The 25028-nt window shown below is 41.3% G+C and overlaps 15 non-coding genes across 15 annotated transcripts; all 15 read left to right on the forward strand.

Moving 5' to 3' along the window:
• Positions 1-4503: 4503 nt before the first annotated feature.
• On the forward strand, positions 4504-4576 carry TRNAR-ACG (transfer RNA arginine (anticodon ACG)). Its single transcript has one exon. It is a non-coding gene; the product is annotated as a tRNA-Arg (tRNA).
• Positions 4577-4584: 8 nt separating this feature from the next.
• Positions 4585-4656, forward strand: TRNAH-GUG (transfer RNA histidin (anticodon GUG)). Its single transcript has one exon. It is a non-coding gene; the product is annotated as a tRNA-His (tRNA).
• Positions 4657-5553: 897 nt separating this feature from the next.
• TRNAR-ACG (transfer RNA arginine (anticodon ACG)) lies at positions 5554-5626 on the forward strand. The gene has a single exon. It is a non-coding gene; the product is annotated as a tRNA-Arg (tRNA).
• A 958-nt stretch (positions 5627-6584) lies between these two features.
• Positions 6585-6657, forward strand: TRNAR-ACG (transfer RNA arginine (anticodon ACG)). Its single transcript has one exon. It is a non-coding gene; the product is annotated as a tRNA-Arg (tRNA).
• Positions 6658-7593: 936 nt separating this feature from the next.
• On the forward strand, positions 7594-7666 carry TRNAR-ACG (transfer RNA arginine (anticodon ACG)). The gene has a single exon. It is a non-coding gene; the product is annotated as a tRNA-Arg (tRNA).
• Positions 7667-8613: 947 nt separating this feature from the next.
• TRNAR-ACG (transfer RNA arginine (anticodon ACG)) lies at positions 8614-8686 on the forward strand. Its single transcript has one exon. It is a non-coding gene; the product is annotated as a tRNA-Arg (tRNA).
• A 6198-nt stretch (positions 8687-14884) lies between these two features.
• TRNAR-ACG (transfer RNA arginine (anticodon ACG)) lies at positions 14885-14957 on the forward strand. Its single transcript has one exon. It is a non-coding gene; the product is annotated as a tRNA-Arg (tRNA).
• Positions 14958-14965: 8 nt separating this feature from the next.
• Positions 14966-15037, forward strand: TRNAH-GUG (transfer RNA histidin (anticodon GUG)). Its single transcript has one exon. It is a non-coding gene; the product is annotated as a tRNA-His (tRNA).
• An 855-nt stretch (positions 15038-15892) lies between these two features.
• TRNAR-ACG (transfer RNA arginine (anticodon ACG)) lies at positions 15893-15965 on the forward strand. The gene has a single exon. It is a non-coding gene; the product is annotated as a tRNA-Arg (tRNA).
• Positions 15966-15973: 8 nt separating this feature from the next.
• On the forward strand, positions 15974-16045 carry TRNAH-GUG (transfer RNA histidin (anticodon GUG)). Its single transcript has one exon. It is a non-coding gene; the product is annotated as a tRNA-His (tRNA).
• An 862-nt stretch (positions 16046-16907) lies between these two features.
• On the forward strand, positions 16908-16980 carry TRNAR-ACG (transfer RNA arginine (anticodon ACG)). Its single transcript has one exon. It is a non-coding gene; the product is annotated as a tRNA-Arg (tRNA).
• An 8-nt stretch (positions 16981-16988) lies between these two features.
• Positions 16989-17060, forward strand: TRNAH-GUG (transfer RNA histidin (anticodon GUG)). Its single transcript has one exon. It is a non-coding gene; the product is annotated as a tRNA-His (tRNA).
• An 856-nt stretch (positions 17061-17916) lies between these two features.
• TRNAR-ACG (transfer RNA arginine (anticodon ACG)) lies at positions 17917-17989 on the forward strand. Its single transcript has one exon. It is a non-coding gene; the product is annotated as a tRNA-Arg (tRNA).
• Positions 17990-18928: 939 nt separating this feature from the next.
• Positions 18929-19001, forward strand: TRNAR-ACG (transfer RNA arginine (anticodon ACG)). Its single transcript has one exon. It is a non-coding gene; the product is annotated as a tRNA-Arg (tRNA).
• Positions 19002-19009: 8 nt separating this feature from the next.
• Positions 19010-19081, forward strand: TRNAH-GUG (transfer RNA histidin (anticodon GUG)). Its single transcript has one exon. It is a non-coding gene; the product is annotated as a tRNA-His (tRNA).
• The last annotated feature ends 5947 nt before the right edge of the window (positions 19082-25028 follow it).

The raw sequence follows: 25028 nt of genomic DNA on the forward strand, positions 1-25028 counted from the left end.
GTGCCACGTATCACATATTTCAGTGCCACGTATTTCAGTGCCACGTATTTCAGTGCCACGTATTTCAGTGCCACGTATCACGTATTTCAGTGCCACGTGTTTCAGTGCCACGTATTTAAGTGCCACGTATCACGTATTTCAGTGCCACGTATTTCAGTGCCACGTATTTCAGTGCCACGTATTTCAGTGCCACGTATCACGTATTTCAGTGCCACGTATTTCAGTGCCACGTATTTCAGTGCCACGTATTTCAGTGCCACGTATTTCAGTGCCACGTATCACATATTTCAGTGCCACGTATTTCAGTGCCACGTATTTCAGTGCCACGTATCACATATTTCAGTGCCACGTATTTAAGTGCCACGTATTTAAGTGCCACGTATTTCAGTGCCACGTATTTCAGTGCCACGTATCACGTATTTCAGTGCCACGTGTTTCAGTGCCACGTATTTAAGTGCCACGTATCACGTATTTCAGTGCCACGTATTTCAGTGCCACGTATTTCAGTGCCACGTATCACGTATTTCAGTGCCACGTATTTCAGTGCCACATATTTCAGTGCCACGTATTTCAGTGCCACGTATTTCAGTGCCACGTATCACATATTTCAGTGCCACGTATTTACGTGCCACGTATTTCAGTGCCACGTATTTCAGTGCCACGTATTTCAGTGCCACGTATTTCAGTGCCACGTATTTCAGTGCCACGTATCACGTATTTCAGTGCCACGTATTTAAGTGCCACGTATCACGTATTTCAGTGCCACGTATTTCAGTGCCACGTATTTCAGTGCCACGTATTTCAGTCACGTTTAGGGTTAGGGTTAGGGGTAGGGGTAGGGTTAGGGCTAGGGTTGGAGGTAAAGTTAGGGTTGGGGCTAAAGTTAGGGTTGGGGCTAAAGTTAGGGTTAGGGTTTGGATTACATTTACGTTTGGATTAGGGTTGGGATTAGAATTATGGGTGTGTCAGGGCTAGGGGTGTGGTTAGGAGTACCGTTGGGATTAGGGTTAGGGGTGTGTTTGGGTTAGGGTTTCAGGTAGAATTGGGGAGTTTCCACTGTCCAGGCACATCAGGGGCTCTACAAGCGCGACATGGCGTCCAATCTCAATTCCAGCCAATTCTGCGTTGAAAAAGTAAAACAGTGCTCCTTCCCTTCCGAGCTCTCCCGTGCGCCCAAAAAGGGGTTTACCCCAACATATGTGTTATCAGCGTACTCGGGACAAATTGAACAACAACTTCTGGGGTCCAAGTTCTCTTGTTATCCTTAGGAAAATAAAAATTTGGGGGGCTAAAAATCATTTTTGTGGGAAAAAAAGATGTTTTATTTTCACGGCTCTGCGTTATAAACTGTAGTGAAACACTTGGGGGTTCAAAGTTCTCACAACACATCTAGATAAGTTCCTTGGGAGGTCTAGTTTCCAATATGGGGTCACTTGTGGGGGGTTTGTACTGTTTGGGTACATCAGGGGCTCTGCAAATGCAACGTGACGGCTGCTGACCAATCCATTTAAGTCTGCATTCCAAATGGCGCTCCTTCCCTTCCGAGCTCTGTCATGCGCCCAAACAGTGGTTCCCCCCCACATATGGGGTATCAGCGTACTCAGGACAAATTGGAAAACAAATTTTGGGGTCCAATTTATTCTGTTACCCTTGTAAAAATACAAAGCTGGGTGCTAAAAAATCATTTTTGAGAAAAAAAATAAAAATTATTTTCACGGCTCTGCGTTATAATCTGTAGTGAAACACTTGGGGGTTCAAAGCTCTCAAAACACATCTAGATAAGTTCCTTAGGGGGTCTACTTTCCAAAATGGTGTCACTTGTAGGGAGTTTCAATGTTTAGGCACATCAGGGGCTCTCCAAACGCAACATGGCGTCCCATCTCAATTCCAGTCAATTTTGCATTGAAAAGTCAAATGGCGCTCCTTCCCTTCCAAGCTCTGCCATGCGCCCAAACAATGGTTTACACCCACATATGGGGTATCATCGTACTCAGGACAAATTGCACAACATTTTTTGGGGTCCAATTTCTTCTCTTACCCTTGGGAAAATAAAAAATTGGGGGCAAAAAGATCATTTTTGTGAAAAAATATGATTTTTTATTTTTACGGCTCTGCATTATAAACTTCTGTGAAGCACTTGGTGGGTCAAAGTGCTCACCACACATCTAGATAAGTTCCTTAGGGGGTCTACTTTCCAAAATGGTGTCACTTGTAGGGAGTTTCAATGTTTAGGCACATCAGGGGCTCTCCAAACGCAACATGGCGTCCCATCTCAATTCCAGTCAATTTTGCATTGAAAAGTCAAATGGCGCTCCTTCCCTTCCAAGCTCTGCCATGCGCCCAAACAATGGTTTACACCCACATATGGGGTATCAGCGTACTCAGGACAAATTGCACAACATTTTTTGGGGTCCAATTTCTTCTCTTACCCTTGGGAAAATAAAAAATTGGGGGCGAAAAGATCATTTTTGTGAAAAAATATGATTTTTTATTTTTACGGCTCTGCATTATAAACTTCTGTGAAGCACTTGGTGGGTCAAAGTGCTCACCACACATCAAGATAAGTTCCTTAGGGGGTCTACTTTCCAAAATGGTGTCACTTGTAGGGAGTTTCAATGTTTAGGCACATCAGGGGCTCTCCAAACGCAACATGGCGTCCCATCTCAATTCCAGTCAATTTTGCATTGAAAAGTCAAATGGCGCTCCTTCCCTTCCAAGCTCTGCCATGCGCCCAAACAATGGTTTACACCCACATATGGGGTATCAGCGTACTCAGGACAAATTGCACAACATTTTTTGGGGTCCAATTTCTTCTCTTACCCTTGGGAAAATAAAAAATTGGGGGCAAAAAGATCATTTTTGTGAAAAAATATGATTTTTTATTTTTACGGCTCTGCATTATAAACTTCTGTGAAGCACTTGGTGGGTCAAAGTGCTCACCACACATCAAGATAAGTTCCTTAGGGGGTCTACTTTCCAAAATGGTGTCACTTGTAGGGGGTTTCAGTGTTTAGGCACATCAGGGGCTCTCCAACCGCAACATGGCGTCCCATCTCAATTCCAGTCAATTTTGCATTGAAAAGTCAAATGGCGCTCCTTTCCTTCCGAGCTCTGCCATACGCCCAAACAGTGGTTTACCCTCACATATGGGGTATCAGCGTACTCAGGACAAATTGTACAACAACTTTGGGGGTCCATTTTCTCCTGTTACCCTTGGTAAAATAAAACAAATTGGAGCTGAAATAAATTGTGTGTGAAAAAAAGTTAAATGCTCATTTTTATTTAAACATTCAAAAAATTCCTGTGAAACACCTGAAGGGTTAATAAACTTCTTGAATGTGGTTTTGAGCACCTTGAGGGGTGCAGTTTTTAGAATGGTGTCACACTTGAGTATTTTCTATCATATAGACCCCTCAAAATGACTTCAAATGAGATGTGGTCCCTAAAAAAAAATGGTGTTGTAAAAATAAGAAATTGCTGGTCAACTTTTAACCCTTATAACTCCGTCACAAAAAAAAATTTTGGTTCCAAAATTGTACTGATGTAAAGTAGACATGTGGGAAATGTTACTTATTAAGTATTTTGCGTGACATATGTCTGTGATTTAAGGGCATAAAAATTCAAAGTTGGAAAATTGCGAAATTTTCAAAATTTTCGACAAATATTCGTTTTTTTCACAAATAAATGCAAGTTATATCGAATAAATTTTACCACTAACATGAAGAACAATATGTCACGAGAAAACAATGTCAGAATCGCCAAGATCCGTCAAAGCGTTCCAGAGTTATAGCCTCATAAAGGGACAGTGGTCAGAATTGTAAAAATTGGCCCGGTCATTAACGTGCAAACCACCCTTGGGGGTGAAGGGGTTAAAGGAAAAACAATAGTAATCATCAAGCTCATCACTTCATCATGCATCGGGGCACTCAGCTACGCTATTTAGTCGGTTGAATAATAGGTGGTTTTTAAGTCTCTCTCTCTCTTTCTCTCTCTCTCTCTCTCGTCGATCATCACTAACAGACAACAAAATTCATCACCTTAATTATTTTTTTGTTTTCTTTCCTTTCAATAACTTTTTTTGCCAGGTACTGATTTCGCTGGTCAATCTTAAGATATTAATGTTAGGGAAAAGTAAATCTCACATATAGATTCTAAATCAGATATAATTATTGTGTGTCAAGCATAAATTTCGGATCATACAAAAATGCTTAGCTTGGGGTTTGCATTTGATTGGCAGAAAAATAAAGCACTTATGGCAATGTCACACTATTGCAGGCATATGATTTCTCACAAAATGTGAGAAAAATGGAATCCTCACACATGAATTCAAGAAGATGGAAAATATTCAGTCTCAAGCATGAATTTAAGATTGCACAAAAATATTTTGTTTCTCCTTGTGAGTGGATTGGCAAGAAAAGAAAGACTCATGAGGCGATGACAGCCTGTTGAAGGTTTTGTTTTGCTTTAGCAATATGGCGCATGAAAAAGCACCCTTTTTCATCAGAACCAGTGGCGCAATGGATAACGCGTCTGACTACGGATCAGAAGATTGTAGGTTCGACTCCTACCTGGCTCGAGGATGTTGCCGTGATCGTATAGTGGTTAGTACTCTGCGTTGTGGCCGCAGCAACCCTGGTTCGAATCCAGGTCACGGCATCTTATGGATACTGTAGAAAGCTTTAAATTAGCTGCTTTTGGAAATTTTGCAATCACTTAATAGCCATCTTCATCTCCTGCATCAAATCTCTATGTATGCAACGGTTTATTTTTGCCATTTAGTTATTTAGTTATTTTACATCCTCACAAAATTTGCAAAAAAAAGAAACCTCACAAATTAACAGTATATTTACAAAGAAATATGTAGCCTCTCTTACAAGAAATTCTTTTAAAGGAAAAACAATAGTAATCATCAAGCTCATCACTTCATCATGCATCGGGGCACTCAGCTATGCTATTTAGTCGGTTGAATAATAGGTGGTTTTTAAGTCTCTCTCTCTCTCTCTCTCTCTCTCTCTCTCTCTCTCTCTCTCTCTCTCTCTCTCTCTCTCTCTCTTCGATCATCACTAACAGACAACAAAGTTCATCACCTTAATTATTTTTTTGTTTTCTTTCCTTTCAACAACTTTTTTTGCCAGGTACTGATTTCGCTGGTCAATCTTAAGATATTAATATTAGGGAAAAGTAAATCTCACATATAGATTCTAAATCAGATATAATTATTGTGTGTCAAGCATAAATTTCGGATCATACAAAAATGCTTAGCTTGGGGTTTGCATTTGATTGGCAGAAAAATAAAGCACTTATGGCAATGTCACACTATTGCAGGCATATGATTTCTCACAAAATGTGAGAAAAATGGAATCCTCACACATGAATTCAAGAAGATGGAAAATATTCAGTCTCAAGCATGAATTTAAGATTGCACAAAAATATTTTGTTTCTGCATGTGAGTGGATTGGCAAGAAAAGAAAGACTCATGAGGGGATGACAGTCTGTTGAAGGTTTTGTTTTGCTTTAGCAATATGGCGCATGAAAAAGCACCCTTTTTCATCAGGGCCAGTGGTGCAATGGATGACGCGTCTGACTACGGATCAGAAGATTGTAGGTTCGATTCCTACCTGGCTCGAGGATGTTGCCGTGATCGTATAGTGGTTAGTACTCTTATTGTGGCCGCAGCAACCCTGGTTCGAATCCGGGTCACGGCATCTAATGGATACTGTAGAAAGCTTTAAATTAGCTGCTTTTGGAAATTTTGCAATCACTTAATAGCCATCTTCATCTCCTGCATCAAATCTCTATGTATGCAACGGTTTATTTTTGCCATTTAGTTATTTAGTTATTTTACATCCTCACAAAATTTGCAAAAAAAAGAAACCTCACAAATTAACAGTATATTTATAAAGAAATATGTAGCCTCTCTTACAAGAAATTCTTTTAAAGGAAAAACAATAGTAATCATCAAGCTCATCACTTCATCATGCATCGGGGCACTCAGCTATGCTATTTAGTCGGTTGAATAATAGGTGGTTTTTAAGTCTCTCTCTCTCTCTCTCTCTCTCTCTCTCTCTCTCTCTCTCTCTCTCGTGGATCATCACTAACAGACAACAAAGTCCATCACCTTAATTATTTTTTTGTTTTCTTTCCTTTCAACAACTTATTTTGCCAGGTACTGATTTCGCTGGTCAATCTTAAGATATTAATATTAGGGAAAAGTAAATCTCACATATAGATTCTAAATCAGATATAATTATTGTGTGTCAAGCATAAATTTCGGATCATACAAAAATGCTTAGCTTGGGGTTTGCATTTGATTGGCAGAAAAATAAAGCACTTATGGCAATGTCACACTATTGCAGGCATATGATTTCTCACAAAATGTGAGAAAAATGGAATCCTCACACATGAATTCAAGAAGATGGAAAATATTCAGTCTCAAGCATGAATTTAAGATTGCACAAAAATATTTTGTTTCTGCATGTGAGTGGATTGGCAAGAAAAGAAAGACTCATGAGGGGATGACAGCCTGTTGAAGGTTTTGTTTTGCTTTAGCAATATGGCGCATGAAAAAGCACCCTTTTTCATCAGGGCCAGTGGTGCAATGGATAACGCGTCTGACTACGGATCAGAAGATTGTAGGTTCGACTCCTACCTGGCTCGAGGATGTTGCCGTGATCGTATAGTGGTTAGTACTCTTATTGTGGCCGCAGCAACCCTGGTTCGAATCCGGGTCACGGCATCTAATGGATACTGTAGAAAGCTTTAAATTAGCTGCTTTTGGAAATTTTGCAATCACTTAATAGCCATCTTCATCTCCTGCATCAAATCTCTATGTATGCAACGGTTTATTTGTGCCATTTAGTTATTTAGTTATTTTACATCCTCACAAAATTTGCAAAAAAAAGAAACCTCACAAATTAACAGTATATTTATAAAGAAATATGTAGCCTCTCTTACAAGAAATTCTTTTAAAGGAAAAACAATAGTAATCATCAAGCTCATCACTTCATCATGCATCGGGGCACTCAGCTATGCTATTTAGTCGGTTGAATAATAGGTGGTTTTTAAGTCTCTCTCTCTCTCTCTCTCTCTCTCTTCGATCATCACTAACAGACAACAAAGTTCATCACCTTAATTATTTTTTTGTTTTCTTTCCTTTCAACAACTTTTTTTGCCAGGTACTGATTTCGCTGGTCAATCTTAAGATATTAATATTAGGGAAAAGTAAATCTCACATATAGATTCTAAATCAGATATAATTATTGTGTGTCAAGCATAAATTTCGGATCATACAAAAATGCTTAGCTTGGGGTTTGCATTTGATTGGCAGAAAAATAAAGCACTTATGGCAATGTCACACTATTGCAGGCATATGATTTCTCACAAAATGTGAGAAAAATGGAATCCTCACACATGAATTCAAGAAGATGGAAAATATTCAGTCTCAAGCATGAATTTAAGATTGCACAAAAATATTTTGTTTCTGCTTGTGAGTGGATTGGCAAGAAAAGAAAGACTCATGAGGGGATGACAGCCTGTTGAAGGTTTTGTTTTGCATTAGCAATATGGCGCATGAAAAAGCACCCTTTTTCATCAGGGCCAGTGGCGCAATGGATAACGCGTCTGACTACGGATCAGAAGATTGTAGGTTCGACTTCTACCTGGCTCGAGGATGTTTCCGTGATCGTATAGTGGTTAGTACTCTGCGTTGTGGCCGCAGCAACCCCGGTTCAAATCTGGGTCACGGCATCTAATGGATACTGTAGAAAGCTTTAAATTAGCTGCTTTTGGAAATTTTGCAATCACTTAATAGCCATCTTCATCTCCTGCATCAAATCTCTATGTATGCAACGGTTTATTTTTGCCATTTAGTTACTTAGTTATTTTACATCCTCACAAAATTTGCAAAAAAAAGAAACCTCACAAATTAACAGTATATTTATAAAGAAATATGTAGCCTCTCTTACAAGAAATTCTTTTAAAGGAAAAACAATAGTAATCATCAAGCTCATCACTTCATCATGCATCGGGGCACTCAGCTACGCTATTTAGTCGGTTGAATAATAGGTGGTTTTTAAGTCTCTCTCTCTCTCTCTCTCTCTCTCTCTCTCTCTCGTGGATCATCACTAACAGACAACAAAGTCCATCACCTTAATTATTTTTTTGTTTTCTTTCCTTTCAACAACTTTTTTTGCCAGGTACTGATTTCGCTGGTCAATCTTAAGATATTAATATTAGGGAAAAGTAAATCTCACATATAGATTCTAAATCAGATATAATTATTGTGTGTCAAGCATAAATTTCGGATCATACAAAAATGCTTAGCTTGGGGTTTGCATTTGATTGGCAGAAAAATAAAGCACTTATGGCAATGTCACACTATTGCAGGCATATGATTTCTCACAAAATGTGAGAAAAATGGAATCCTCACACATGAATTCAAGAAGATGGAAAATATTCAGTCTCAAGCATGAATTTAAGATTGCACAAAAATATTTTGTTTCTGCTTGTGAGTGGATTGGCAAGAAAAGAAAGACTCATGAGGGGATGACAGCCTGTTGAAGGTTTTGTTTTGCTTTAACAATATGGCGCATGAAAAAGCACCCTTTTTCATCAGGGCCAGTGGCGTAATGGATAACGCGTCTGACTACGGCTCAGAAGATTGTAGGTTCGACTCCTACCTGGCTCGAGGATGTTGCCGTGATCGTATAGTGGTTAGTACTCTGCGTTGTGGCTGCAGCAACCCCGGTTCAAATCCGGGTCACGGCATCTTATGGATACTGTAGAAAGCTTTAAATTAGCTGCTTTTGGAAATTTTGCAATCACTTAATAGCCATCTTCATCTCCTGCATCAAATCTCTATGTATGCAACGGTTTATTTTTGCCATTTAGTTATTTAGTTATTTTACATCCTCACAAAATTTGCAAAAAAAAGAAACCTCACAAATTAACAGTATATGTATAAAGAAATATGTAGCCTCTCTTACAAGAAATTCTTTTAAAGGAAAAACAATAGTAATCATCAAGCTCATCACTTTATCAAGCATCGGAGCACTCAGCTACGCTATTTAGTCGCTTGAATAATAGGTGGTTTTTAAGTCTCTCTCTCTCTCTCTCTCTTCTCTCTCTCTCGTCGATCATCACTAACAGACAACAAAGTTCATCACCTTAATTATTTTTTTGTTTTCTTTCCTTTCAACAACTTTTTTTGCCAGGTACTGATTTCGCTGGTTAATCTTAAGATATTAACCCCTTCCCGACCCATGACGCCACGTAGGCGTCATGAAAACCCGTGCCAATCCGACCCATGACGCCTATGTGGCGTCATGGAATGATCGCGTCCCTGCAGATCGGGTGAAGGGGTTAACTCCTATTTTACCCGATCTGCAGGGAGAGGGGGAGTGGTACTTCAGCCCAGGGGGGGTGGCTTCACCCCCCCGTGGCTACGATCGCTCTGATTGGCTGTTGAAAGTGAAACTGCCAATCAGAGCGATTTGTAATATTTCACCTAAAAAACTGGTGAAATATTACAATCCAGCCATGGCCGATGCTGCAATATCATCGGCCATGGCTGGAAATACTGAAGTGCCCCCCCCCACGCCCACCGATCGCCCCCCCCGTCCTCCGTTATGGGGTCCGGTCCCCTCCGTCCGCCTGCCGGCTCCCCCGATCTCCTGTCCGCTCCCTCCTTGCCCAGACCCACCCCCCCTGTGCTCCGTTCCCCCCCCCCCGTGCTCCGATCCACCCCCCCACCACCCCTTCATACTTACCGATCCTCCCGGTGTCCGGCCGTCTCCTCGCTGGGCGCCGCCATGTTGGAAAATGGCGGGCGCATGCTCAGTGCGCCCGCCGAATCTGCCAGTCGGCAGATTCCTTACAGGTACATTTTGATCGCTGTGGTAGGTTCTATCACAGCGATCAAAATAAAAAAATAATAAATAACACCCCCCCCCTTTATCACCCCCATAGGGACAATAATAAAATAAAGAATTTTTTTTTTTTTTTTTCCACTAGGGTTAGGATTAGAACTAGGGTTAGAACTAGGGGTAGGGTTAGGGGTAGGGTTAGGGTTACGGGTAGGGTTAGGGGTAGGGTTATGGCATGTGCACACAGAGCGGATCGGCCGCGGATCCGCAGCGGATCGGCCGCGGATCCGCAGCGGATCGGCAGCGGATCGGCCGCGGATCCGCAGCGGATCGGCCGCGGATCCGCAGCGGATTGGCAGCGGATCCGCAGCGGATGGGCCGCGGATCGGCAGCGGATCCGCAGCGGATCGGCCGCGGATCCGCAGCGGATTGGCAGCGGATCCGCAGCGGATGGGCCGCGGATCGGCAGCGGATCCGCAGCGGATCGGCCGCGGATCCGCAGCGGATTGGCAGCGGATCCGCAGCGGATGGGCCGCGGATCTGCAGCGGATCCGCAGCGGATCGGCAGTGGATCCGCAGCGGATCCGCAGCGGATTGGCAGCGGATCGGCCGCGGATCCGCAGCGGATCGGCCGCGGATCCGCAGCGGATTGCCAGCGGATCCGCAGGGGATTGGCCGCGGATCCGCAGCGGATTGGCCGCGGATCCGCAGCGGATTGGCCGCGGATCCGCAGCGGATTGGCCGCGGATCCGCAGCGGATTGGCCGCGGATCCGCAGCGGATTGGCCGCTGCGAATTCGAAGCAGTTTTCCATCAGGTTTACAGTACCATGTACACCTAAGGAAAACCAAATCCGCTGTGCCCATGGTGCGGAAAATTCCGTGCAGAAACGCTGCGTTGTATTTTCCGCAGCATGTCAATTCTTTGTGCGGATTCCGCAGCGTTTTACACCTGTTCCTCAATAGGAATCCGCAGGTGAAATCCGCACAAAAAAACACTGGAAATCTGCTGTAAATCCGCAGGTAAAACGCAGTGCCTTTTACCTGCAGATTTTTCAAAAATCGTGCGGAAAAATCTCACACGAATTCGCAACGTGGGCACATAGCCTTAGGGTTAGGGTTGGAATTAGAGTTAGGGTTGGAATTAGGGCTAGGGTTTGAAATAGGGTTAAGATTAGGCTTGTGGTTAGGGTTACGGATAGGGTTAGGGGTGTGTTGGGGTTACAGTTGTGGTTAGGGTTGGGATTAGGGCTACGGTTGGGATTAGGGTTAGGATTAGGGTTGGAATTAGGGTTACGGGTGTGTTGCGGTTAGGGTTGTGGTTAGGGGTGTGTTGGGGTTAGGTTTGTGATTAGGGTTATGGCTACAGTTGGGATTAGGATTAGGGGTGTGTTGGGGTTAGTGTTGAAGTTAGAATTGAGGGGTTTCCACTGTTTAGGCACATCAGGGGTCTCCAAACGCAACATGGCGCCACCATTGATTCCAGCCAATCTTGCATTCAAAAAGTCAAATGGTGCTCCCTCCCTTCCAAGCCCCGACGTGCGCCCAAACAGTGGTTTACCCCCACATTTGGGGTACCAGCGTACTCAGGACAAACTGGGCAACAACTGTTGGGGTCCAATTTCTCCTGTTACCCTTGCAAAAATAAAAAATTACTTGCTAAAACATAATTTTTGAGGAAAGAACAATTATTTTTTATTTTCACGGCTCTGCGTTATAAACTTCTGTGAAGCACTTGGGGGTTGAAAGTGCTCACCACACATCTAGATAAGTTCCTTCGGGGGTCTAGTTTCCAAAATGGGGTCACTTGTGGGGTGTTTCTACTGTTTAGGCACATCAGGGACTCTGCAAATGCAATGTGACGCCCGCAGACCATTCCATCAAAGTCTGCATTTCAAATGTCACTACTTCCCTTCCAAGCCCCGACGTGCGCCCAAACAGTGGTTTACCCCCACATATGGGGTATCAGCATACTCACAACAAACTGGGCAACAAATATTGGGGTCCAAATTCTCCTGTTACCCTTGTGAAAATAAAAAATTGCTTGCTAAAACATCTTTTTTGAGGAAAGAAAAATGATTTTTTATTTTCACGGCTCTGCGTTGTAAACTTCTGTGAAGCACTTGGGGGTTGAACGTGCTCACCACACATCTAGATAAGTTCCTTGGGGGGTCTAGTTTCCAAAATGGGGTCACTTGTGGGGGGTTTCTACTGTTTAGGCATATCAGGGGCTCTGCAAACGTAACATGATGCCCGCAGACCATTCCATCAAAGTCTGCATTCCAAAACGTCACTACTTCCCTTCCGAGCCCCGGCATGTGCCCAAACAGTGGTTTACCCCCACATATGGGGTATCAGCGTACTCAGGAGAAACTGGACAACAACTTTTGGGGTCCAATTTCTCCTGTTACTCTTGCAAAAATAAAAAATTCTGGGCTAAAAAAATATTTTTGAGGAAAGGAAACACATTTATTATTTTCACGGCTCTGCGTTATAAACTTCTGTGAAGCATTTGGGGGTTCAAAGTGCTCACCACACATCTAGATAAGTTCCCTTGGGGGTCTAGTTTCCAAAATGGAGTCACTTGTGGGGAGTTCCTACTGTTTAGGCACATCAGGGGCTCTGCAAACGCAACCTGATGCCCGCAGAGCATTCCATCAAAGTCTGCATTTCAAAACGTCACTACTTCCCTTCCGAACCCCGACGTGTGCCAAAACAGTGGTTTACCCCCACATATGGGGTATCAGCGTACTCAGGAGAAACTGGTCAACAACTTTTGGGGTCCAATTTCTCCTGTTACTCTTGCAAAAATAAAAAAATTCTGGGCTAAAAAATATTTTTGAGGAAAGGAAACACATTTTTTATTTTCACGGCTCTGCGTTATAAACTTCTGTGAAGCACTTGGGGGTTCAAAGTGCTCACCACACATCTAGATTAGTTCCTTGGGAGGTCTAGTTTCCAAAATGGGGTCACTTGTGCGGGAGCTCCAATGTTTAGGCACACAGGGGCTCTCCAAACGCGACATGGTGTCCGCTAATGATTGGAGCTAATTTTCCATTCAAAAAGCCAAATGGCGTGCCTTCCCTTCCGAGCCCTGCCGTGCGCCCAAACAGTGGTTTACCCCCACATATGGGGTATCACCGTACTCAGGACAAACTGGACAACAAAATTTGGGGTCCAATTTCTCCTATTACCCTTGGGAAAATAAAAAATTCTGGGTTAAAAATCATTTTTGAGGAAAGAAAATTTATTTTTTTATTTTCACGGCTCTGCGTTATAAACTTCTGTGAAGCACCTGGGGGTTATAAGTGCTCACTATGCATCTAGATAAGTTCCTTGGGGGGTCTAGTTTCCAAAATGGGGTCACTTGTAGGGGAGCTCCAATGTTTAGGCACACAGGGGCTCTCCAAACGCGACATGGTGTCCGCTAACGATTGGAGCTAATTTTCCATTCAAAAAGTCAAATGGCGCTCCTTCCCTTCCGAGCCTTACCATGTGCCCAAACAGTGGTTTACCCCCACATGTGAGGTATTGGTGTACTCAGGAGAAATTGCCCAACAAAATTTAGGATCCATTTTATCCTGTTGCCCATGTGAAAATGAAAAAATTGAGGCTAAAATAATTTTTTTGTGAAAAAAAAGTACTTTTTCATTTTTACGGATCAATTTGTGAAGCACCTGGGGGTTTAAAGTGCTCACTATGCTTCTAGATAAGTTCCTTGGGGGGTCTAGTTTCCAAAATGGGGTCACTTGTGGGGGAGCTCCAATGTTTAGGCACACGGGGGCTCTCCAAACGTGACATGGTGTCCGCTAAAGATTGGAGCCAATTTTTCATTCAAAAAGTCAAATGGCGCTCCTTCCCTTCCGAGCCCTGCCGTGCGCCCAAACAGTGGTTTACCCCCACATATGAGGTATCAGCGTACTCAGGACAAATTGGACAACAACGTTCGTGGTCCAGTTTCTCCTTTTACCGCTGGGAAAATAAAAAAATTGTTGCTAAAAGATCATTTTTGTGACTAAAAAGTTAAATGTTCATTTTTTACTTCCATGTTGCTTCTGCTGCTGTGAAACACCTGAAGGGTTAATAAACTTCTTGAATGTGGTTTTGAGCACCTTGAGGGGTGCAGTTTTTAGAATGGTGTCACTTTTGGGTATTTTCAGCCATATAGAACCCTCAAAATGACTTCAAATGTGAGGTGGTCCCTAAAAAAAATGGTTTTGTAAATTTTGTTGTAAAAATGAGAAATCACTGGTCAAATTTTAACCCTTATAACTTCCTAGCAAAAAAAAAAATTGTTTCCAAAATTGTGCTGATGTAAAGTAGACATGTGGGAAACGTTATTTATTAACTATTTTGTGTCACATAACTCTCTGGTTTAACAGAATAAAAATTCAAAATGTGAAAATTGCGAAATTTTCAATTTTTTTGCCAAATGTCCGTTTTTTTCACAAATAAACTCAGAAATTATCGACCTAAATTTACCACTAACATGAAGCCCAATATGTCACGAAAAAACAATCTCAGAATCGCTAGGATCCGTTGAAGCGTTCCTGAGTTATTACCTCATAAAGGGACACTGGTCAGAATTTCAAAAAACGGCAAGGTCATTAAGGCCAAAATAGGCTGGGTCATGAAGGGGTTAATATTAGGGAAAAGTAAATCTCACATATAGATTCTAAATCAGATATAATTATTGTGTGTCAAGCATAAATTTCGGATCATACAAAAATGCTTAGCTTGGGGTTTGCATTTGATTGGCAGAAAAATAAAGCACTTATGGCAATGTCACACTATTGCAGGCATATGATTTCTCACAAAATGTGAGAAAAATGGAATCCTCACACATGAATTCAAGAAGATGGAAAATATTCAGTCTCAAGCATGAATTTAAGATTGCACAAAAATATTTTGTTTCTGCTTGTGAGTGGATTGGCAAGAAAAGACTCATGAGGCGATGACAGCCTGTTGAAGGTTTTGTTTTGCTTTAGCAATATGGCGCATGAAAAAGCACCCTTTTTCATAAGGGCCAGCGGCGCAATGGATAACGCATCTGACTACGGATCAGAAGATTGTAGGTTCAACTCCTACCTGGCTCGAGGATGTTGTCGTGATCGTATAGTGGTTAGTACTCTGCGTTGTGGCCGCAGCAACCCCGGTTCGAATCCGGGTCACGGCATCTTATGGATACTGTAGAAAGCTTTAAATTAGCTGCTTTTGGAAATTTTGCAATCACTTAATAGCCATCTTCATCTCCTGCATCAAATCTCTATGTATGCAACGGTTTATTTTTGCCATTTAGTTATTTAGTTATTTTACATCCTCACAAAATTTGCAAAAAAAAAGAAACCTCACAAATTAACAGTATATTTATAAAGAAATATGTAGCCTCTCTTACAAGAAATTGTTTTAAAGGAAAAACAATAGTAATCATCAAGCTCATCACTTCATCATGCATCGGGGCACTCAGCTACGCTATTTAGTCGGTTAAATAATAGGTGGTTTTTAAGTCTCTCTCTCTTCTCTCTCTCTCTCTCGTCGATCATCACTAACAGACAACAAAGTTCATCACCTTAATTATTTTTTTGTTTTCTTTCCTTTCAACAACTTTTTTTGCCAGGTACTGATTTTGCTGGTTAATCTTAAGATATTAATATTAGGGAAAAGTAAATCTCACATATAGATTCTAAATCAGATATAATTATTGTGTGTCAAGCATAAATTTCGGATCATACAAAAATGCTTAGCTTGGGGTTTGCATTTGATTGGCAGAAAAATAAAGCACTTATGGCAATGTCACACTATTGCAGGCATATGATTTCTCACAAAATGTGAGAAAAATGGAATCCTCACACATGAATTCAAGAAGATGGAAAATATTCAGTCTCAAGCATGAATTTAAGATTGCACAAAAATATTTTGTTTCTGCTTGTGAGTGGATTGGCAAGAAAAGACTCATGAGGCGATGACAGCCTGTTGAAGGTTTTGTTTTGCTTTAGCAATATGGCGCATGAAAAAGCACCCTTTTCCATAAGGGCCAGCGGCGCAATGGAAAACGCATCTGACTACGGATCAGAAGATTGTAGGTTCAACTCCTACCTGGCTCGAGGATGTTGTCGTGATCGTATAGTGGTTAGTACTCTGCGTTGTGGCCGCAGCAACCCCGGTTCGAATCCGGGTCACGGCATCTTATGGATACTGTAGAAAGCTTTAAATTAGCTGCTTTTGGAAATTTTGCAATCACTTAATAGCCATCTTCATCTCCTGCATCAAATCTCTATGTATGCAACGGTTTATTTTTGCCATTTAGTTATTTAGTTATTTTACATCCTCACAAAATTTGCAAAAAAAAGAAACCTCACAAATTAACAGTATATTTATAAAGAAATATGTAGCCTCTCTTACAAGAAATTCTTTTAAAGGAAAAACAATAGTAATCATCAAGCTCATCACTTCATCATGCATCGGGGCACTCAGCTACGCTATTTAGTCGGTTAAATAATAGGTGGTTTTTAAGTCTCTCTCTCTCTCTTATTCTCTCTCTCTCTCGTCGATCATCACTAACAGACAACAAAGTTCATCACCTTAATTATTTTTTTGTTTTCTTTCCTTTCAATAATTTTTTTGCCAGGTACTGATTTCGCTGGTTAATCTTAAGATATTAATATTAGGGAAAAGTAAATCTCACATATAGATTCTAAATCAGATATAATTATTGTGTGTCAAGCATAAATTTCGGATCATACAAAAATGCTTAGCTTGGGGTTTGCATTTGATTGGTAGAAAAATAAAGCACTTATGGCAATGTCACACTATTGCAGGCATATGATTTCTCACAAAATGTGAGAAAAAGAGAATCCTCACACATGAATTCAAGAAGATGGAAAATATTCAGTCTCAAGCATGAATTTAAGATTGCACAAAAATATTTTGTTTCTGCTTGTGAAAGGATTGGCAACAAAAGAAAGACTCATGAGGCGATGACAGCCTGTTGAAGGTTTTGTTTTGCTTTAGCAATATGGCGCATGAAAAAGCACCCTTTTTCATCAGGGCCAGTGGCGCAATGGATAACGCGTCTGACTACGGATCAGAAGATTGTATGTTCGACTCCTACCTGGCTCGAGGATGTTGTCGTGATCGTATAGTGGTTAGTACTCTGCGTTGTGGCCGCAGCAACCCCGGTTCGAATCCGGGTCACGGCATCTTATGGATACTGTAGAAAGCTTTAAATTAGCTGCTTTTGGAAATTTTGCAATCACTTAATAGCCATCTTCATCTCCTGCATCAAATCTCTATGTATGCAACGGTTTATTTTTGCCATTTAGTTATTTTACATCCTCACAAAATTTGCAAAAAAAAGAAACCTCACAAATTAACAGTATATTTATAAAGAAATATGTAGCCTCTCTTACAAGAAATTCTTTTAAAGGAAAAACAATAGTAATCATCAAGCTCATCATTTCATCATGCTTCGGGGCACTCAGCTATGCTATTTAGTCGCTTGAATAATAGGTGGTTTTTAAGTCTCTCTCTCTCTCTTCTCTCTCTCTCTCTCTCGTCGATCATTACTAACAGACAACAAAGTTCATCACCTTAATTATTTTTTTGTTTTCTTTCCTTTCAACAACTTTTTTTGCCAGGTACTGATTTCGCTGGTTAATCTTAAGATATTAATATTAGGGAAAAGTAAATCTCACATATAGATTCTAAATCAGATATAATTATTGTGTGTCAAGCATAAATTTCGGATCATACAAAAATGCTTAGCTTGGGGTTTGCATTTGATTGGTAGAAAAATAAAGCACTTATGGCAATGTCACACTATTGCAGGCATATGATTTCTCACAAAATGTGAGAAAAATAGAATCCTCACACATGAATTCAAGAAGATGGAAAATATTCAGTCTCAAGCATGAATTTAAGATTGCACAAAAATATTTTGTTTCTGCTTGTGAGTGGATTGGCAAGAAAAGAAAGACTCATGAGGCGATGACAGCCTGTTGAAGGTTTTGTTTTGCTTTAGCAATATGGCGCATGAAAAAGCACCCTTTTTCATCAGTGCCAGTGGCGCAATGGATAACGCGTCTGACTACGGATCAGAAGATTGTAGGTTCGACTCCTACCTGGCTCGAGGATGTTTCCGTGATCGTATAGTGGTTAGTACTCTGCGTTGTGGCCGCAGCAACCCTGGTTCGAATCCGGGTCACGGCATCTTATGGATACTGTAGAAAGCTTTAAATTAGCTGCTTTTGGAAATTTTGCAATCACTTAATAGCCATCTTCATCTCCTGCATCAAATCTCTATGAATGCAACGGTTTATTTTTGCCATTTAGTTATTTAGTTATTTTACATCCTCACAAAATTTGCAAAAAAAAGAAACCTCACAAATTAACAGTATATTTATAAAGAAATATGTAGCCTCTCTTACAAGAAATTCTTTTAAAGGAAAAACAATAGTAATCATCAAGCTCATCACTTCATCATGCATCGGGGCACTCAGCTACGCTATTTAGTCGGTTGAATAATAGGTGGTTTTTAAGTCTCTCTCTCTCACTCTCTCTCTCTCTCTCGTTGATCATCACTAACAGACAACAAAGTTCATCACCTTAATTATTTTTTTGTTTTCTTTCCTTTCAACAACTTTTTTTGCCAGGTACTGATTTCGCTGGTTAATCTTAAGATATTAATATTAGGGAAAAGTAAATCTCACATATAGATTCTAAATCAGATATAATTATTGTGTGAAGCATAAATTTCGGATCATACAAAAATGCTTAGCTTGGGGTTTGCATTTGATTGGCAGAAAAATAAAGCACTTATGGCAATGTCACACTATTGCAGGCATATGATTTCTCACAAAATGTGAGAAAAATAGAATCCTCACACATGAATTCAAGAAGATGGAAAATATTCAGTCTCAAGCATGAATTTAAGATTGCACAAAAATATTTTGTTTCTGCTTGTGAGTGGATTGGCAAGAAAAGAAAGACTCATGAGGGGATGACAGCCTGTTGAAGGTTTTGTTTTGCTTTAGCAATATGGCGCATGAAAAAGCACTCTTTTTCATCAGGGCCAGTGGCGCAATGGATAACGCATCTGACTACGGATCAGAAGATTGTAGGTTCGACTCCTACCTGGCTCGAGGATGTTGCCGTGATCGTATAGTGGTTAGTACTCTGCGTTGTGGCCGCAGCAACCCCGGTTCGAATCCGGGTCACGGCATCTTATGGATACTGTAGAAAGCTTTAAATTAGTTGCTTTTGGAAATTTTGCAATCACTTAATAGCCATCTTCATCTCCTGCATCAAATCTCTATGTATGCAACGGTTTATTTTTGCCATTTAGTTATTTAGTTATTTTACATCCTCACAAAATTTGCAAAAAAAAGAAACCTCACAAATTAACAGTATATTTATAAAGAAATATGTAGCCTCTCTTACAAGAAATTCTTTTAAAGGAAAAACAATAGTAATCATCAAGCTCATCACTTCATCATGCATCGGGGCACTCAGCTACGCTATTTAGTCGGTTGAATAATAGGTGGTTTTTAAGTCTCTCTCTCTCTCGTCGATCATCACTAACAGACAACAAAATTCATCACCTTAATTATTTTTTTGTTTTCTTTCCTTTCAATAACTTTTTTTGCCAGGTACTGATTTCGCTGGTCAATCTTAAGATATTAATATTAGGGAAAAGTAAATCTCACATATAGATTCTAAATCATATATAATTATTGTGTGTCAAGCATAAATGAAGGATCAAACAAAAATACTTAGCTTGGAGTTCACATTTGATTGCCATAAGTGCTTTATTTTTCTGCCATTGTCAAACTGTTGCAGGCATAAGGTTTCTTTTATTTCAGGAAATTTACAGCAAACTTCAATTTTGCATGATTTCTTTTAACTGCCAACTTGTAATTTTGCTTTCTGACAAAATGTGAGAAAAATGGAATCCTCACACATGAATTCATTGTTGCTTCAATGAAACAGAGAGAAACACTGTTATTAGAAAATAAAACTCTTCTATCAGCTGTTTATGTGGACCAGAGTCATCATATGTTGCTGGATGATCAACAGCTTACTAAAGGAAAAGAAGCTTTTACTGAGGCATCAGTTAGGATGAGCTACAGGACTGCCAAGAGCAAGACGACTCGGGTCCTGCCAGTGCTGCTGCCGTTCCTTCACCCTCATCAGATGAGGAGTTTGATTTTGACAAGTTTTTAAATGTCATGGAGCAGGCAAAGCATTGCTGCAGAGAAAAAGATTCCACTCCCATAGAAAACAGATTGACCATATTTCAGCAATGTTTTTCACCTGCTCTCAAAGTAGAAGAGTTCAGTCGTACATCAAAACTGACTGTGCACGAGGCAATTCCTTTATACCCGGAAACTGTCAGAGATGTTGCCCATGTGGTTACTGCTTTGCCACCAACCCAATTTAGTGTAGAGGTTGTTCTCTAGCCTAAAAATAATTAGGTCAGATGTGAGGTTATCTATGAAGGAGGATCTGATGGAGGCGATACTATTTCTCAGAACAAATTCATAGACTGCACAAATGATATTCAGTACATTTTTGTTGAAAACTTTATTTTTTTACACTTACTGCAGAGTGTATAATAAATTGTAAATATTTAAAGTTTTTTTCTAAAGTTGTAAAGGGTAAAATAACAGCTTTACAGTTGACTTGATTGTTTACAATTTGAAGTGTTTGGAAACTAAGAACTGATTTAGACATTTTAGATTTAGAATTGTCCTGAAAAAATTGTCAGGGATTTTTCCTTAGAAATCTGCAGAACAGTTTCCCTCATTCTGCTTTTGGTACGAAAGTCAACGTCCCCTTTTCTATAAGAGACACCTAAATCTCTAGGGCACTTTGATTTGCCCGAGCATTGATCTTTTGTGGCCACATATCTTTCTAAGAGGAGATTAACCCCTTTAACGCCGCAGCACTATTTCATTTGTGTTTTCGTTTCTCACTCCCCTTCTTCCCAGAGCCATATTTTTCCGTCAATATGACCATGTGGGGGCTTGTTTTTTGCGGAATGAATTGTTCTTTAGAACAACACCATTGGTTTTACCATGTCATGTACTAAAAACAGGAAAAAAAATCCAAGTGTGGTGAAATTGCAAAAAAGTGCAATCCCACACTTGTTTTTTGTTTGGCTTTTTTGCTAGGTTCACTAAATGCAAAAACTGACCGGCCATTGATTCTCCATGTCATTACGAGTTCATAGACACCAAACATATCTAGGTTATTTTTTACCTAAGTGGTGAAAAAAATTAAAATCTTTACTTAAAAAAAAAAAAATTGCATAATTTTCCAAGACCCGTAGTGTTTCCATTTTTCGGGATCTCCGGTCAGGTGAGAACATTTTTTGCGTGCCGAGCTGACATTTTTAATACCATTTTGGTGCAGAAACGTTTTTTTGATCGGCCGTTATTGCATTTTAATGCAATGTCGTGGCGCAAAAAAATACCTAATTCTGGCGTTTTTCAATTTTTTTCTAGCTACGCAGTTTAGCGATCACGTTCTTTTTTGATAGATGGGGCGATTTTGAATGCGGCGATACCAAATACATGTAGGTTTGATTTTTTTATGGTTTTATTTTGAATGGGGTGAAAGGGGTGATTTAAACTTTTTTCATATTTTTTTTTTACTTTTGCCATGCTTCAATAGCCTTTATGGGAGGCTAGAAGCTGGCATAGCCTGATCGGCTCTGCTACATAGGAGTGATGCCCAGATCGCTCCTATGTAGTAGAATTACAGCATTGCTATAGCGCCAACCACAGGGTGGCGTTCACAGCAATCTGGCATCAACAACCATAGATGTCATCAGGAGACCTCTGGTTGTTATGCTAACGTACCGATAACCCTTGATCACGTGACGGGGTCAGCGGTGGGCGCATTTCCAGCCCGATGGTCGGATGCGCTTGTTAAATGCTGCTGTCAAGAGTTTGACAGAGGAATTTAACTAGTTAATAGCGGCGGGTGGATCACGATTCCACCCGTCACTATTGCGGGCACATGTCAGCTGTTCAAAACAGCTGACATGTCCCAGCTTTGAGGTCGGCTCACCGCCGGAGCCCACATCAAAGGCGGAGACACGACATGCACTGTACTAGTACAGCGCATGTTGTTAAGGGGTTAAGAATTTCCAACTTCAGCTCTTCTCTTATGGTGTCTAGTATCCATGGCTTAGGGAAACCTGTTCCCAGGCAGGAAGAAACTGTCTCCAACTTCAACTTACCTGGGTTCTGGCATCATTGCCTCTCTGGATTTTTAGGGAATCCAAATTAAAAAAAACAACAAAAACCTGACCCCCTTACGAGGCCTTTCCTTTATTACTGGACCCCTTCCATTTTTTGTCCCTTTGCCTCAGAGACCCTTGAAAATTATTTCTTGATGTACGAAAAACGGTAATTAGTCTTACCGGTAATAGTATTTCCAGGAATCCATCCTGACAGCACCATGGAGGTTTTCTTCTTATCCACAGTGGGACAGGAAACCACGAGCATAAAAGGACCCTCCCCTTACCAAACATCAGTGATTTTCAAAGTACCACATCTGGATGGATGCCAAAAAGAATATTTTATTTAAAAACAAGCAAGATACAAATGTTTATGTCACATCAGTTCTTAGTAAATCAGCATGGGAAGGGAAACTAGCAGTGCTGTCAGGATGGATTCCTGGAAATACTATTACCGGTAAGACTAATTACAGTTTTCCAGGTCATCCACCTGACAGCACCATGGAGAAGTACCAAAGCAGACTACTTCCTAGGGTGGGAATACTGCCTGGAGTACCCTCCTGCCAAAACTTAATTGCGTTGACATCACGTCTAGTTTGTAATGTTTGGAAAAATGTACTAAGATTCGACCAGGAAGCAGCGTTACAAATTTGATCTGCTGAAGCCCCCCCTTTTTCTGCCCATGAGGCTGCCATTGACCTAGACGAATGTGCTCTGATATATCCCGGCGGATCCTTCCCCCGGGCTTTATAGGCCGAAATTATTGTAGATCTAATCCATCTCGCGATTGTGGATTTAGGGTACCGTCACACAGTACCATTTTAATCGCTACGACGGCACGATCCGTGACGTCGCAGCGATCGTTTGAATATCGCTCCAGCGTCGTATACTGCGGTCACACGTTGCAATCACGGCGCTGGAGCGATGCCGAAGTCCCCGGTAACCAGGGTTAACATCGGGTAACTAAGCGCAGGGCCGCGCTTAGTAACCCGATGTTTACCCTGGTTACCAGCGTAAACGTAAAAAAAACAAACAGTACATACTTACATTCCGGTGTCTGTCCCCGGCGTTCTGCTTCTCTCCACTGTGTAAGCGCCATAGCCGGAAAGCACAGCGGTAACGTCAGACGTCACCGTTGTGCTCGCTTTCCGGCTGGCAGACGCTCACACAGTGGAGAGAAGCTGAGACGCCGGGGACAGACACCGGAATGTAAGTATGTACTGTTTGTTTTTTTTACGTTTACGCTGGTAACCACGGTAAACATCGGGTTACTAAGCGCGGCCCTGCGCTTAGTTACCCGATGTTTACCCTGGTTACAAGCGAACACATCGCTGGATCGCTGTCACACACAACGATCCAGCGATGTCAGCGGGTGATCAAGCGACGAAAGAAAGTTCCATACGATCTGCTACGACGTACGATTCTCAGCAGGATCCCTGATCGCTGCTGCGTGTCAGACACTGCGATATCGTAACGATATCGCTAGAACGTCACGAATCGTACCGTCGTAGCGATCAAAATGGTACTGTGTGACGGTACCCTTAGACACCTTTCTACCCTTATTTGGGCCTCTAAACTGAACAAAAAGATTATTATCTACCCTCCAGGGTGCTGTAACCTCTAGGTATTTAAGAACCGATTCTCTAACGTCCAGGCTATGGTAAAGAGAATCCTTTTGATTTCTGGGTGACTGAAAAAAGGAAGGAAGTATGACCTCCTGATTAATATTTGACTCGGAGACCACTTTCGGGAGGAAAGCTGGGTCCAGTCTCAGAACCAATCTGTCATGAAAGACCTGTAAATATGGATCCTGAATAGAGAGGGCCTGAAGGTCTCCTAGTCTCTTTGCCGAAGTAATGGCTACAAGAAAGGCAGTTTTTAGGGACAATTTACCTATGTCTGGATTATCCCCCAAATCAAACTGAATTTTACACAATTCTTTAAGGACCAAATTTAAGTCCCATGGTGGAATAGTTTTCCTTATTAATGATTTTAGTCTTGCAACCGCCCTGGAGAATCGACTTATCCATGGGTGAGCTGATAAAGTACAATCATAAAAAACACTAAGGGCCGCTACTTGTACCCTTAAAGTACTGGGTCTAAGACCTGCTTTAAACCCTGCCTGTAAAAAGTCAAGGATCTTAGGTACATTAGGCCGGTCAGTATCGACTGTAGTTTCTCCACAGTAGCTGCAGAATTTTTTCCAAATTTTGGAATAGATTGAAGAGGTTACTGGCTTTCTGCTTGCTTTTAATGTAGAAATCACCTCATCTGATAAACCCTTTGCTCTTAGGACTTGCCGCTCAGGATCCAGGCCGATAGACGAAGGATTTCTGGATTCCGGTGGAGAATGGGACCTTGAAGGAGATCTGTTCTTTGTGGAATAACTGGTTTCTCCTTTGACATTTTTTTTAGTAAGGCAAACCAACTCCTCTTTGGCCAGTACGGTACTACGAGCAGGACCTTGGCTCTGTCTTCTGCAATTTTTCTGAGATTTCTTGGTATTAGTGCAAGCGGAGGGAACGCATACAACAGACCTCTTTCCCATGATTGGGAGAAGGCATCGACTCCCGCCGGGTTTTCCTGAGGGTTCAGCGAATAGAAGACGTTGACCTTTGCATTCTGTCTGGTTGCAAAGAGGTCTATCTTCGGGTTCCCCAATGATGACACAAGTCTTTGAAAACTTCGTTGTTTAGCTCCCATTCTGTTGATAGAACTATCCTCCTGCTCAGGAAGTCCGCCACTTGGTTGCTGGAACCTTCCAAGTGAACTGCAGAGATCGAGTGTACCGTCACTTCTGCCCACCTGAAGATTCGTTCCGCCAACTGTTGTAGAGCCCTGTGCCTTGGACCACCCTGATGTCGAAGGAAAGCAACTGCTGTTGTGTTGTCCGAGAGTACTTTTATGTGTTTGTTCTTCACCA

This window comes from Ranitomeya variabilis, chromosome 5, assembly GCF_051348905.1.
Source record: "Ranitomeya variabilis isolate aRanVar5 chromosome 5, aRanVar5.hap1, whole genome shotgun sequence".
NCBI lineage: Eukaryota > Metazoa > Chordata > Amphibia > Anura > Dendrobatidae > Ranitomeya > Ranitomeya variabilis.